We start from the raw sequence: 17,208 nt of genomic DNA, 5'->3' as shown, positions 1-17,208 counted from the left end.
TGCAATTAAATTGTGCTATATAAATGCATCTATGATGTAACTTCCATTTTGTTCTGATGGTCCTTTTTTATACTTGTATAGGGATGAAAGCACTGAACAATGACTGTATGTCAGGGAATACACTTTTTTTATATTTGATAAACATTTAATTTTGTTCCCTTTGGTGCATGTCCCTTGTGGGCTCTTTGGTGAAACTTAGAAATTTGCTAGAATAACAGGATTTGTGTTATCATGCATTTTCTGAAGGATATGAAGTCTAAAACTCAAAAAGTATGATGTTATTTAATGACTTCAATCCTCAGTAATTTGCCTAAAAAAAAAAAAAATATATATATATATATATATATATATATATATATATATATATATAAAACAGACCAAAATTATGAATCAAAAATCTGGACATTATGTGAAAATCTGGACAGTTGAGAAGTATGGCCAGAAGGCATTGGTAGTAGGGCAAGAATAATATCTGAATAATAATGCATTCTTCTGGGACTCAAGTGGAGGATATGATGGGTAATAAACTGACTCCATTTCCGATATACCATCTGCTGTATCTCTGGCCTCTTCCATAGCTTTTTCTGCAATATAAAATTTTTCATTAAGAATGTCACATCTTTGATTTTACACACCTGAGAAAATTGGTGACGTGCTCATATTCACCTGATATGTATGGAGATATTTGTATTCTGAAACAGGGTCTTGGATGCATGTTTTTATCGAGAGCTTAAAGTTGAAAGAATTTTACAATGACATTCAGTTAGTATGTTATACAATATGGCACATTAAGATAGTATTAAGAACTTCCATTGCAGATGCTTGGTGCCATGGCAGTTTTAAATTAAACATAATTTATATAGTTTAAATATTTGCAACTGAAGATATTGTTTAGTTACAAAATAATATCAAGCTGAATTTCCTTTCCCTCTTTTTTCCATTTCCCTGTTTCTAACCTTACCCTCTCCTGAGATTTGTTAAAATAAAAATATTAACTAAGCAAGAAATTTCTTTATTCTAGTTATGCTACTTTTTGCTCTTCTAAATCAGCTAAAAAGAACACCGTCAATAATGTAGTGGTGAACACAGTTTTTAACCAAAAATGCATTTGCAAATGTATCTTTTGCTTTCCTGTATAATATACTAAGTACATGTTCACTAACTCTACTTTCCAGTGATACACGCAAATAATTAATTATTCCATTTTCTGTTTGGAAAGTAAATTCCAACCCATATGTATTGTCTAAGATATCATTCAAAAACATTCAACAAAAGTTTCTTTTTCAGCCATGCATATAAACAACAAGGTATCTAAATAACAGCCATAACTAAAACATATATTATTAAGAGAATTCAGTTCCATGTATCTCTTACTTATCATTAAAACCCTACATTAATTTGCAAATAGTGAGGCATAAAGTGTCCCTCTGGTTCTTTTTTGCTTTTGTAAACATAATCCTGGGGATTCAATAAACTCCATGTAGGCTTACATGTTTGTTTGGTGAGCAGCAGCGCTAATTACATATGCATCTCACACACCATGTTTAAACATAAACAACTGCAGTTTTGTGGCCAGCAATAGAGTTGCCGGCCAGGAAATTGTGTATAGCAACATGGTCAGCAGCAGTCATATAAACCTGTTTCCATATGGGCAAACTAGGTCTGCGGGATTGTGGGGAAAGCCACAGTGACTATCAGGGTTATTCATAAAGCAGTGTATATAGTTATGTCACATTACACAAAAGTGTATACAGTACAGAGTATTGTAGAAACCCATGTCAGCCATATTGAATAAAAGTTATGTAAATGATCAGTAAGGGAAAATAGGCTGAATTATAAATAAATAGTTGAGGAAGTGTGTGTGCATTGAAATGAGACACACAGATGAATTATAGGAATGAACACAGGGGAGGAGGACAGGTCAAACATGATAATGTACAGCAGATGAGGACATCTTAATGAAGACAATTGTATCATAGGAAGTTCTAGGCTAATGACCCTAGGGCCCTAACAAGCCTATCCAAGTTCTACCCTTATTTCAATGATCAGCACCTATTGCTGCTGTCCAAGAAGGACACAGATGGAAACCCCAGGATGAACACGAATCACATATTGACATGATACAGTACCGACTGCACAGTTATTGTATATTATGTGATGTTCACACAAGGTGACATATTTGTGGAGTGAATACTTTGTGATAAAAGCATCCTGACATAAACAATGGACAGGACATATATCAGAAACGGTATATACAGTAGGAATTAGGTGCATATTGTGAAGCTGTGTAAAATGAGTTGCCTGAATATAAATGTATTGTCAGCATAGGTCTCAGCCAAGAGGGAAACACAGTAACAGGCTCATGGACAACAGTAGACAGAAGCACACACAATCAGGGAAAATATCAGAATAATACTACCAGTAATTCCATGTCTTCGACATAAGATATCTGATTGTGAGTGATCATAGATGGTTCTGCAAGAACACACTTGTACAACTGTTATGATTCATCAGCAGTCTTTGAGGAGAATCAAACACTCCTCCCTCAAAATGTTTATATTTGCAGGAGGTGTTCTGAGGGACACTGTTACACGTGTATTAGAAATAACAAGCAATCCTGGCTAGTTAACAGTTGTGCATACCACTTGGTCTACTCATAGGTGTGTGTTGTCCATATTGTAATTTTCTTGTGTATTTTTGTTCATAATGGAATTAATCCCCCATGAGTTTCCTTCATTTACAATGTCCCCATGGCTGTGGCATCAATCCTTTGTGTTTGATGACACTGTATGCTTTATACCAATACCACACTTAGATTCAATGATTGTCCACAATTTGCAGTCCTCCACAAATCTGGTTGGAGGAAGGATGTGAAAGTAAGTTTTGATGTCTGACACTTAAATAATGGACTGAAAAGGGCCTACCACAGAGCCTTGAGTTATGGTCCTGGTCACTGGACTCTAGATCGAAGTGACTCCACACACTGCAACATGTTTATCAGTCACATATGTGTTCCAGTTGTCTACCCATTTGGTGAGGTAGGTGTTTATGGCCTCTTCTGACAGTTTCTCTGTAATAACTGGCTGTTGATTTGTGTCAAATGCCTTGGCTAGGTCAAGTTATACAGGATGATAGTGTTGTCATCATGCATGCCTTTGGTAACCTTCTTGAAGACAGTGAACAGATGTAACTGACATGATGTAACCTGAACAAATGAAATGTGGGTTTAATACACAATTGGGATATTACCTGTGTCCTTTTAGAAAAGGCTCATGATGGCTCCTTGGCCTACCTCACAGATGAGGAGAGACGGGATGGGTCTGTAACTCCGTGCATCAGGTGATGATCCCCTCGAGTTAGCAGGATGCTTGTTGCTGTACACCCTTCCATGGAAACCTAGGCTGTCTGGAGGTTGTGGTGACATACAAATACAACTGTGTTTGGTAGGTCAGGTTTTAAGTCACACTATAGACAACCTGTGAGATTGTCAGGGCCCATTACTTCTATGTTATTAGCTGTAGAGAGCGCAGAGATGTGCTGCCCTGCTGAGAATAAAAACTGAGTAATGTTTGCATGTATACTTTGATGGCCGGTGTTGACATGTGAGACATTATCAGATAGCAGATTGTCTATGTGTTCAGGGTGGCATGTCTGCTGACATCCACACGCAGATCTGTACTTAGCTGTGTATTCCACTGAACATTTCATAAGTACTGAAATAAATGATTTGCGACAAGACCTCCATAAAGCCATGGTCATTCATCACATTTCACACACTGTTGCTATGCACACAGTTGTACAACTGTACTGATGTCACGTACTTGGATCACTTTCACAATATATGCCTATATGTGTTTCACAGGCAAGCTATATTTGAGCTGCCTCATGTCATATCAGGACACATTAGAGATCAGTTGTTTGTGGCTCATGCAGAACATTTCCTGACACAAATACTAATAGTCACACAGTGGTGCTTCTGACCATCTCAATAATCTTTGGGTGTAGCAACACACCTGCACATACAATGAATTCCACAAGGTTGCAGTTGCATCAAAACATGTGATACAATGGTTGTGTATATCACATCATAACAACTATGTGTATGAGACAAGACTTACATGACCCTGGAATCAGTATGAATTTATACTGATGTCTGTCACAGAATGTTTAATGATGGTATGTAGACACGTGCACACCTGCGCTATACTACAAGTGTTACTGTGATGGTGGAATATAACTGTGTAGAAGGTTGATCTGATTCACTACAAAAATGTCCTAATATGCCATCAATATACATAACAGTGTGTCATACCATGTCTAAGTTCTCAGGAGACATACTACTACAGCTATTATAGAAGGAGCATGTACTTATTTATTTTTATTTTTTTATTTTACATTTGTTGACCGGGCTAGTCCAGCTGGATATATGTCCATTTTCAGTGGAGGCCCGGGGAGAAAAGCTCCATTGGTTAAAACAAGATTAGAGAATACAAATACACAACAAACAAAAGCATTAAGCATAAAAGATAAGATTTTAGTATAAGTAATATACATCTAGGAGTAAAAAAATATCCATAACATGAAAAAAATTCAAGGAAATGATTAAATACTTTCTGTATGGAAATTTGATAGTATCAAAACATAGAGAGAATCATACATTGTCTTGAAAATAAGGTCGACAACATAAAAAAAAAAATTCAATGGCCATAAATATATTGCCTCACATCATAGATTGTAAGATCCTTTTGTAGCCATACTGTGCATCAACACCTCAATGTAGCATATGTCAATGACAGCAACATTGATGTGTAGACCATTCATAGGGTTATAGGACATTATTAGGCTAATGGCCAACATCGCATGAAATCCTAGCCATTGTTATACTCTGTAAAAAAATCCCTATAACTATATTATAAAAGATAGTAAGCCTATTGTGTGTATGTGTATACTTGTTTGATTGCATTACATCTTACCACTGTCCATATGGGACATGTGCACCACACCATGACAGAATTAGCAATCACACATTCAGTGGTCTTGAGATGGGTTGCAGAGGCTCATGGAAAGACTCTGCTTCATGATGTGTGTATGCATATTTGACACTGGTGAAAAGAAGATGGTAGTAGCAGTGTCTGATATGCTGGTGTAAAATGCTCTCTTGTATGTCAACCAAGTCAACACATACAGACATACCAGTTGACTGCAGTGAGAATAGAACCCCTACCTATTTACACAGCAAAGTACTTAACTCAAGCACCATGGCACAACTCTGGCTTGTATAGTGTCCAACAACACTTTATAGCTGATGACATCAGCAGTGTCTGGTGAGAAGATGATGATAATACCAGCGTCTGACATGCTAATATAAAATGCTCTCTCAAATATCAACCAAGTAAACACACACACCAATTTACTGCAATGAGAATAGAATCCATACCTATTTACAAAGCACGGTACTTAATGCAAATGCCATGGAACAAGTCTGACATTTACACTGCTGCAAGACAATTCATGGTAGATGACATCACCACTGGATGTTTGAGAGTAGATGTTGTGAGGCTTGTATTAAATGGATGTGTAGGTATGTACAACTTTAAAAATATTGGTACTCCATGGGATTGTGCTGATGGTCGAAGGATATGCAGTTATGCCCTTCTGACTAGGCAGACACACCCACACACACACACACACACACACACACACACACACACACACACACGCACCAGTTGACTGCAGTGAGATTAGAACCCCAACTTAACTAAGTACAATGATTAGAAAACTCGGTACTTAACACAAGGACCGCAGCACAAGCCTGACTTTTATAATGCTGCAAGAAAATTTATAGGGGATGTCATCTGGATTGGATGCTTGAGAGAAGATGTTGGGAGGCCTGAATGAAATGGATGTGTAGGCATGTACAACTGTTAAAATATTGGTACTGCATGGGATTGTATTGATGACTGCAGAATACATAGTTATGCTTTTCTGACTAGACACACACACAAACACACACCAGGTGACTATAGTGAGATTAGAATCCCTAAGTACACAGACTAGAGAATTCAGTACTTAACACAAGTGCCATGGCACAAGTCTGACTTTTCTAAACCTGCAGGACAATTTATAGTAGATGACATCAGCATTGGATGTGTGAAAGAAGATGTTGGGAAGACTGAATGAAATGGATGTGTAGGCATGTACAACTGTCAAAATATTGGTATTCCAGCAGATTATACCGATGACTGCAGGATACACAGTTATGCTCTTCTGACTAGACAGACGCACACATTAGTTGACTGCAGTGAGAATAGAACCCCTACCTAACTCAGTCCACCAGCTAGAAAACTCAGCATTTAAGGCAAGTGCCACAGCACAGCTCTTACTTTTGCAATGCTGCAGGACAATTTATTGTGGATGACATCAAGACCGGATGTTTGAGAGATGATGTTGGGTAGCCTGTCTAAAATGGATGACTAGCCATGTACAGCTGTCAAGATATTAAAGATTTGCATGCTACCAGATTGATGAGTGCAAAGTATAGTATTTGCTGTTGTGTTTCCAGTGTGCAGGTATACCTTAAAAATACAGCTTTTCAAACCATATGCAGTCAGCTGTCCACATTACTAGAGGTAGAGGAAAATCTGAATGTATATTGTTTGTTCCTTTTTTAATTTCTCTAACTCTTTTGGGTTTCTAATACCATGACAGGAATGGACCCCGTTCCTAAGTCAAAGTATGATTACAGTTCATGAAATCAGTATTGTTTCAATTTTTGATGTTGGCCAGAAGTGCTTTTTGCAGCACCCGCAATGTCCCCAGTAATGATGCCTTCTGCAATTTGTATGGAGATACATGTACTGGTAACAAATCTAAGTACAATTGTAAATTATTTTGTATAAGACCATTTGCTCCTTCTACTGTTGGAGCTGTCTGAATATTCTTCTTCCACACTGCCCTCATTTCTGCCTGCAAATCCTTGTATTTTATGACTTTGTGTCTCTCTGTACATAAGACAGTATAGTCACTAGGTGTAGCAATTTCATTGATCAATGCTAATTTTGTCTTCTTTCCATGGACTGCTATATCTGGTTTTCTCTCATCTATTTTTTTGAACTGTCAGTAATGGGTGATCCTACATTATATAAACTTCATAATTTTCTTTAATGCTTTGTGGCTCATGCTTCCAACTACTTCAATATTATATTTGCACAATCCTCAATGTGACATTCTTGTCACATTATTGTTCCTTTCAGTATACAGTCCTTCTGCCATTAATATATCACATCTTACGGTTATTTATAAATGTGGAGCTTTCCTCTCCATGCCTCTTCTGAAAAAGGACATTTTGTTACCAGTAAACAAATGTAAAATAAAATAAATAAACAAACAAATAAATAAATAAACAAGCAAGCTGTGCGACTGTTTCCAATTCTGTTTTGCAAAACCTACATCTGTCTGTTTCTCCCACATGTTCAATGGACTTTGTAAACCGACTTGTACTTTTTGTCAGTATAAAGATGTGCATGGTATGTAAAAATGGTATATAAGAAAACATTTTTATTTATTTCTTTAGTGTAATTTATATATTTGGGAACAAGTACTGAGAGACCAGGTTTCAAATGCACGGGTTCAGGTAACATATGACTACAGTATAAATATGTGTTCTTTCCTTAAAAAGTGCCTTCCCTTTGTTTGTGTTTTTACATGTACTTTCATGGGATGAAGACTAAATGGATAGTAAACATAAGTAATACATGCTAATGAGCACTTTCTATAGTGCACCTCTGAGCAGCTGGTTTGCGTGACTAATGGCAAAGTGTTTGCGCCTGCGTGATATACATTTATACTACTTTCCTCATTTGCGTGTAATTAAGTGACAAGCAAATGTGAGCATCTCCTTCACTGATAAAATTAGTCAGCAGTGTGGATAGTACTGAGTAAGAAACACACCTGCTGCCTAGTTGATTCTGTGGCAGCAGGTGTAAATGTATGGACAGATTTCTTTTTGAAACCAGATGATACAAGGTTTGAATCCAAGTGTATCTAATAGTTTTAAATATGTATTTATAATGCAATGAAATAATTCTTTATTCTATATTCTCTGTGTATTACCTTAGTGCAGCGTGTTTAAGCAGCATTGTATGGAGATAACCACAGCACTGAGGAGCAATTCACCATCACTTGGCAAACAAAGATGACAAAAAGTGAAGGGCTTCAATGTTTTTTTTCACTTAGGTGTGTGGTATGTGATTCTATTTTTTGGCCAGATAAAAGGTGCTAAAATGGGATAGATAGAAAAGTGGTAAAATGGGGGCAAACAGGGGAAAGAACAAAGGGAAAGCAATATAGGAATGTGTAGGAGGTAGGTAGAACCATAGCTGTCCACTTCAACAGTGTAAAATGAAAATATGTATGTAATAGCTGAATTTGGACTGTCACCTCAACAAAGATGGGTGACAATAATGCAATCATGTTTAGCCAATTGGACTGAATCAAGTGTGTCAAGAAGACGTGTGTGAAGTGGAGAGTTATGTATGGGACAATATTTTTTGTGGGACGACAGGCACCTATTTTGTTTTTACTTCAGTAAGAGAGGAATGTTGGGTAAGGGACATAGGTAATTCTGGATCAGGAAAGAAGGGTAGGGGAGGAAGCAGATGCAAACAGGACAAACATGACAAGCCACAGGGATGGTGAGGGACACGACAGGTTGGAGGACACGATAATTGATGTTAAGGAAGGGATAATGATGCCCATGCCCATCAAACATGGGGAAAGTGAGAATCTAGTCCTCACCCACAAGAGTGTCATCACTGTCCCCTTACTCTGCTGGCTGTAGGGGTGCTTGAAGTCTTCTCCTGTGGACCATAAAAGAAAGCATCTTATCCATCTGGCTTAGGTGTGCACCAGTGGTGCTGTGCACAGCAACCCTACACACAAAGCCTGCCAATTCCTGGTGGGTGATAAAACCCCCACCTCCACCAGTACTCGCAAATGGTACCACAGCACCAGCTGTCAGGATATTGCTAGCTGATGTGGAATGCCCAGGTAGTGTAGTGGAAGTGGAGGCAGTACTGCCAGGTTTGGTCCCAGATGTGCTGAGCATTGGTACAGGAGCCGGTGGAGCTGGGGCAGGCTGACTGGGTTGGCCTAACTCCCTGTGCTGTAAAGCATTTTGTGATTTGTCAGAGATGGATGACATGGAAATGTTTTGATAAAACATTGAAAAATAAAAAAAGAGAGATAAGGGATTAGGTAAGAGAAAAAAAAAAGATAATTAGTACCATGGATGCCATCATATGTGACATACAATGCATTATCACAATAATAAAGTATTTTATCTTTACCTTTACATTTAAGTATACATTTTAATAACTACAAACTATAAGCAATGATTGCTCAAAGTAATCCTTGCAATGTGCATATATATTGCACACATGCTTGGTCAAGTTATAGAGATTAAGTTAACAGCAGGGCATTTGTGACACTTATGTTGAATTTAAAGTATGTAATATTGTAAAGGATTTTACTATATATTTGTTAGTTGTGGTATTTGAACCCACAACATCTGACCACAGTATTAAACTTGACTGTCACAGTTGGCTTGCACTACAGACTGAAGCATGCGTGGTTGCTTTTACATTCAGGGTATGCATGCTTAATTTGTTACTACTGTATAGAAGACCAATACTTTAGCTAAAATAAAAGCTAAGTTGTGCTACATACATACCCCTTGCTTCCCTCAGTCTATCTAGACACTCAGCATGGGCCTCCCTATTCACCATAATCTCTTGGTTGGCTGTGGAATAAAAAGAAGAGAACTAGAGAAGAGCATTAAGCATACCAGTCTTGCATATATGCAGCTGCCTGTCTAGGTTTAATTCTCTGAAACTGTATACTTACACAACTGTAGGATGTCAGAAGCCCTAAAGTCATTCAGCCACTGGTTGAGTGTATCCTGGTTGCACCTTTTGAGATCATTATAGTGATGTCTACACTGTTAGTGCATGGAATGCTAGTTTCACTGGAGACAGCCTTGGCCCATGCTATTCATTGCCTCATACTTCTACTGAGAGCCGGTATAGTCCCCCTTCAAGAGCTTCAGCTGTGGCACTTTACAAGGAGTCCAGTGAAGATTCTGGACTCCTCAACACCCCCTATGCCTCCTAAAATTGGGCACTTTCCCTTCTACCACCAGTCATATCCAACCAGGGAAACAGCAATGTTAAGAGTGATTTCCCTCTAATGCATGTTATTATGATTACTACTAGTGTGCAAACATGAACAACAAAGCCAATTTAGTTTGTACAACATTAAGCGGAGAGCAACAGTGCCAAACAGTGAGGAAAGCAATTTATAAACTTATTGTTATTTACAATCATGTTTGAATTTTTTTTTGTTTTTTTTTTCAAATTGAGTGGACAAGCATTAATAAAATCGGGCGTTTGCTAGATTAAAACCCAGGCTCACCTGTGTTGCAGCCCTGCACTTGCATGTGTTGCCCCAGGAACAGTTAAGAAACAGCTGTATATTTTCATATTCATGATTAAGTATGTGTGTTACCCACCACCACTCAGTACCCCTTAGCATGTTTGCACAGAGGATAAACATAGAGGATACAATGTATCCATTTTCAAATTGTCTACTGTCTGCTTCCTGTCTGCAGGTGTTCTAGACCTGCAGGTGTTGGGGAAGGTTGCTTAGCAGGTTTGCACAAAGAAAAGTAAAAGACGCAACAATGTATCCTTTTTGAAATTGAGAATGCTTGCATTCTGTCTGCTTTATGTGTGGGCCATTAGTCCAGGTTTGTGTGAAGGTAAGAGAAGGATAAACATGGCAAGCAAAACTCACCTTGTTTTATCTTTGTAAGCAATGTTTATTAGGTTTCATCTTAGACAAATGTGGGTCTTGAACATCTTTAAAAGGCAACTGTGGTACTTGAACTGTGGTCTACAGATAGTATTCACTGTGTGGATCACCGTGTTTAGCAGATGTGCTACATACACACATGTGATTCACAATGTATTGCTTATCATAGAAGTATATTACATGACATTTATTGTATTTATCCATTTCCAATGTTAGCGCTGAACCACATGCCACATAAATATTGGTATTAAAAAAAGAAATATATCCACACACACACACACACACACACACACATATATATATATATATATATATATATATATATATATATATATATACACACACACATACATATAAACAACATTACACATTTTTACACATCTGGATTTGAACTGCCACACCAATGAACTTACAAAACACAGTAAGGGTGTCTTATCCCTATTTGCCCCAGAAACAGCTTTGCAAGAGGAGTGAAAATCATTGTGCATACAAGCAAGTCCCAAATAATCTACAATGTTAACAAGACATATGGCACGTGTACACAGTTATTTGTACATGTGTTAATTTCACATGCAGTGCAATGAGTGATCACACAACCGATTATGACTATAGTTTGCAGCAACGCAGCTCTGTCTTATCTTTGTATGGTGTTCATTCTCCTCTAATCTGAATAGTAATCTGAGACATGCAGTCTGTAAGGCATTTTGTATCATTGTACTTAAAATATATGAGAATATTAAATGGTAATAATATACAGTTTTCCTTCTCCCTACCAGTAACCATTCACAGTTGCAATCCATTAGCAGCAAACACTGAGGGAGTGCCTGTACTATGCTTACACCTGATACATAGAGCCAAGAATTTGGGATTCAGCAATTCTAATGGGTTCACACCTCATTTGCATCTTCACCATGCTCACAGGCCTGAATATACACTATGAAACGTTAACCATTTAGCTAGGGAACCTGAAGGTGAGGAAAGCTGTGTATGTGGATAACACAGAAGAAGACTGCTATTACTTTGGATTTATTTGCGCGGGAAACTACTGAACTTGATTAGGTATGATTGATGTTTTCAATTATATACCGGATTTGCTCACACATAACCAGGAAAAAAAAAAAATATATATATATATATATATATATATATATATATATATATATATAGATAGATAGATATGTTAGCAAATGCAACTTTTATTGCATTAGCAAATGCAGCTTTTATCTGTATGCACTGCTTAGAAGTTACTGATGGCATAGGCATATTTTCAGGGCATTTTACTTTCTCAGATACACAGCCTTATTAACTTTCATCACAAGTGCTACTGTTACAACTGTTGCTCTTTACACTCTTCTATGTTATTTCGGTGAAATGTAAATATGCTATATTGTCAATGACCCAGGGGTGTTAGCCTTCTAGGATGGCCCACAGACACCTCTAAGAGAGTAATGGGCACAGGTAGCGGTGACTGGAACTTCCATAAAATGACTGTTCTGTGGTAAATGCATACACGTGTTTTTGTGACAGTTTGTTTAAAAGCACTTATAACAATTGACTGATGTGTTATTCCTTGTTTGGTACAAAATGTCATTCACCTGTTGTTCTGGGAGTTGGGGAACCAAGTTCAGTTTCTGTTTTGCCACAACTAAAAAATGTTTTTACAGAGGTTTGCTTTGTGATTGTTAGTCCTTGTTTTGGATCAAACCTTGGTTTGTGTGTGACTGTGAGATGTTACAGCCACATAACCCTTTTTTATATTTGAGTAACTGAAGTTTTTTGTTTCTCCAGTAGGTAATATTGAAAAAATCTAAGCAGGACTTTCATTTAGGTGATATTTATGTGTAGTATTCTTCTTTTGTGTTTTATGTGACCTAGGACTATATCACTCAAGCATCCCAATGCCTGCAAAGCCCCCTTCAGTGACTCAGAGAACTGTGTGATTGCACAAGCCTTTTGTTAACATGGTGCCATTTTGTTTGAGAGAGAAAGTGAAGATATGTCTGGAATAATGCAGATTTGGAACCAGATAGTGAAAAAGTCAATGCTGTTGGGGGGGGGGGGGTGCAGCAGGACATATGACTGAGTGCATCACAGGACCACTGACATGATTTCATAGGCCCAGAGGAGAGCAGCTGCAGTGGCCCATGCTACAGAACCACCACTGACACCAAAGGAATAGCTCCTGTCCACTTTCAGGGATCCAGAGAGCTCAGTGAAAAGTTTACAACTGCATGTGATTGATGTTGTTGCTACTGTTTCAGGGAGGATCTTCCAAGTAAGCTTACATATGTCAATTTTTAAAGATTTCTTGTATAGTAAAATACTGAAAGCAATAGTTAAGTTGGTTTAATATTTTTTGAGGTGGGGTCCTATTTGTAGTTTGAAACCTACAACAACAAATTCTAATTCATTACACTTGGGCTTGGGGTGGACGTGACATCCAAGTTTCAGTTAAATGTATTGTTAATGGACATATAAAGGCAAAACATTGTTCTCCATGTGTTATTATTATTATGATGATGGTGTCCTTACATTTTGCTTAACTTTTCCAGGACCATCCTCCCTAGCAAGTATGGAGTCATCTGCATATGGTAAGCCAAACATTTTTATTTCAGTACTGATGAGCATTTGACAACAATATGTATTTATCTGTATGTGTGAAGTGGGTGTCAGGACTGTGTGTGTATTGCTGCACCATCTGTGATAGCTTGTGTGACAAAGAGAGATACTGCTAGCACAGCTATCTGAAATTTTGTAAATAGTTATTTGTCATTTGTGAATGTCAACATGTTTCATGTAAGATGCTTGTGTTACAACCTTATTAGAACTGTATGTTATGTATATATCAAACTAGGTTTGTACAGACGTGTTGAGTAGGGTTTGTATAGTACTGAGCTTAAGAATGTATCCTCAGTGTACCCTACTGGAAAAGAACAGAAATGTATATATTTTAACAGGGGAAACTAGAGCACAAGAGGTTAACTTCAGGAAAAATAGCTGAAATTAAATTACTTTATGGCAGCAAGGAGACACAGTGTCTAAAACTAGGGAAGTTTCTGCATTGTCTTGCAAGTGTTTTATTGCTTTATGACTTCCAGCAAGTACCACGACTTGAGGAAAAGCCCTTGTGTATTTATTTTCACAGCTAGATGCTAAATGCTACCAGCTGCATTAATGGTTGTTTTTCACCTGGGATAGAGTCAGATGGCAAGAAATGATGTAATTCTCCAAGCTGTCCCGGCAGTAATATTTGAGATTTATTTGGGAAGTCTGTTAGTGAGAGACAGTATTCTGTATTTTTCTTCAGCCTGATAACATCAAGATCTATTCACCACATCTGCCTTGCTTGCTGTGAAGTATGTTTATTAGAGTACAGTAATTTTCTTAGATAGAATTAGGAATATAGTAAAACTTAGTTTAGATGTTTTTCTTTATTTATTTGAGACTGTCCTGTAATGTTGTTTTAAATATTTTCTGTGATTTTGAACTCTGATATTACTGTAAATGTATATTTAGTAGTGCCTTGTTTTTTATTTATTATTATATTTAAACCTTTCATTGTGGCTGGTCTGTCTAGACATATTTGCATTCTGAGAGTACTTGCATATTTATTTGCTGACACTGTGTAGGCCTTTAGGCTTTACTATTATGTAATTCTGATCCCTATTTATCTGGCCTCTTTTAATGTACTGTCTAGGTGAATATTTCAGAGATAATATTTTTTGTAATCATAATCAATAAGGTTCATAAGGCTGGCTCTACATTTTTGATAGCCATGTGGAATATGGTGTTTGTTTTTGATCTGACAAGATAGTATATGGTCTCTAGCTTTATATTCGGGTTTCAATACTAGTATAAGTCTCTTTTGAAAGTTGATTTAGCATGTATTACAATTTTCGACCATAAACATGGGCATAATAACAATAATATAATTTGGTTCATATTGATCCATTATTTGTGGAGTTTAATCTTTCAACTGTTTTTTATGAATCCTTTTTTTCCCACCTTATAATCATTCTTGACATCTAATGATGTTTCAGGATAGTCTATGACATCTGGTGATTTGAGAGGTTAATATATTGTTCGGGACATATGTCCATCAACAATATATACCAAACTTTGGATATACAAGTTGGGGCTGATTTTTAGCAGAGACGAATAGTCGGCTATGAGGGAAAAAAAAAAAAAAAAAAAAAAAAAAAAAATATATATATATATATATATATATATATGTATATATATATGTATATATATATATATATATATATGAAGATTGTTTGACTTATATCTGATACAATTATCAGTTGGTTAGGTCTTAGTCCATCAACCATATATAACTATGCCCCAGCTTGAATGGTTTGGCGTATGAATAAATATATAGTAGTGGAGACGAATGGTCAACTACTATAGATTATATTACTTGATATTTTCAGTCAGCTAATTTGGTTATATAATTACCTCTATGGGCCAACTTAGAATTTAAATTTTGATGGTTTCACTGCACACTATTGGATCAATATAACAGATTTTGAATAATATATATATATATATATATATATATATATATTTTCCATCTTGTTATATAAGTTCTGTGTAAGTTTATATATTAGCCTGTATTTTTGGTCCATATTGTATTTGGATATATTGCTAGTGACCAACGTTATGGATTTAAAGGGCATTCTGTCAGGATTAGCAGCTGATAAAGACAATTTAGAGGCCTTTGGTCTCAATGCAGCAGGGACCATGAGTTCTAACAATGTAGAGATTGATTCCAAGCATTGATGTGGGATAATTTTTCAAAAATTGACAAGGCACATGAAAACCCTTAGGTCTAACATTTGGCACTTAAAATTATTTAAGGCCTATAAACTTAAAGATATTACACCCAGAGGGTTAAGGATTTGCCTTCAACCCTTGATAGGAGTAATTGACCCTCAGTTGTCACAGGACTGGGCACATGCCCAGCATCAGGCATCAATGTTATTTGTTAATACCCTGATCAGCTATTATGAACAAATTATTGAATTGCAAGTTGTAGATATTCACAAGGTCTGTCTTGAGGCCCAAAGTTTTGAAACAGAAGAATTTTATAGGGATTACATTACCAATTTGGCCAAGGAATTAGCCATTCTTGAACAGCAGCTGGTAAAGAGGAAAACACATAAATTTCAGAGGGATCTGTCGAATTATGACAAGGGTAAACCATTTGTTACACAAAAGTATGTTAGGTTTACTGACCCTAATAACAAAAACAATTATGGTAGAAAATGACCAAGGTCAATACTGAGAAGGAAGGATTCTGTTGTCAGTGGTACTTCGGAAGATGACACATCCTCCGCCACAGAGTATGATGTTCTTTCCTACCAGGGGTCCCCAGCTGCTAAAAGGAAACAATCAGACCCTTTAGGTGTCAGAGACGGAGGGGTGGTAGAAAGCATAGAAACAGGCACACAAAGCTTACAATTTCTCCTACAGAATATTGTGAAACAGTGAACAATGTACACAACATGTCCTCTTTTGAACTATCTCCTATACACAATAAAGTATTGAACAAAGGACTCAATTTTGTCCCGACTTCATCTGTTCCTGAACACAGTCTGGTCAAGGATATTCATGACTTTTGTAGATTGGTTAATCTCAAAATATTTTTTTCACATAATGATTTTTCTCAAAGACCTTCTGATTTTAAATTCGGTAAGTCGGAATTTCAACCACCAATGGACAAACATGTTGCTATTTTTAAGGAATGTGTCATCAAAGATTTACATTTTTCGACCAGATACCAACCTACTACTACACACACTCTCACTCAAGCAGAAAAACTAGCGTTACAAGAACTTCAACAGAATCATGATATTGTTATCACTCCAGCTGATAAGGGAGGTGGCATTGTTGTTATGGACCATCAAATGTATCAAGCGGAAGCTTTGAAGCAACTATCTGATGCTCGATTTTATATCAAGATGGTTGTTGATCCAACACCTAACTTTAAAATACATATAGATTATTTTTTGGATCTAGCTATGGATGAAGGTATCATTAGTAAACATGTTTGTAAACAACTTAAAGTGGCTGAGCCTATTGCTCAGTATTTATATCTTCTTCCAAAAATTCACAAACATCCTACCAACCCCCCTGGGAGGCCTATTGTTTCTGGGAGAGGCTCTTTAACCGAACCATTATCTGCTTTCCTTACTTATTATCTTAAACCTTTATTGCCTAATGTTAGATCTAGGCTACAGGACACAACCAAATTTTTAAACATCATTCAGGATTCACAGTTGGAAGCAGAATGGTGGTTATGCACACTAGATGTCTCATCCCTTTACATAAGCATTC

The sequence above is a fragment of the Protopterus annectens genome, chromosome 2.part1 (assembly GCF_019279795.1).
Source record: "Protopterus annectens isolate FY-2018-M chromosome 2.part1, PAN1.0, whole genome shotgun sequence".
NCBI classification, from domain to species: domain Eukaryota; kingdom Metazoa; phylum Chordata; order Ceratodontiformes; family Protopteridae; genus Protopterus; species Protopterus annectens.
This window is presented reverse-complemented; position numbering follows the sequence as displayed.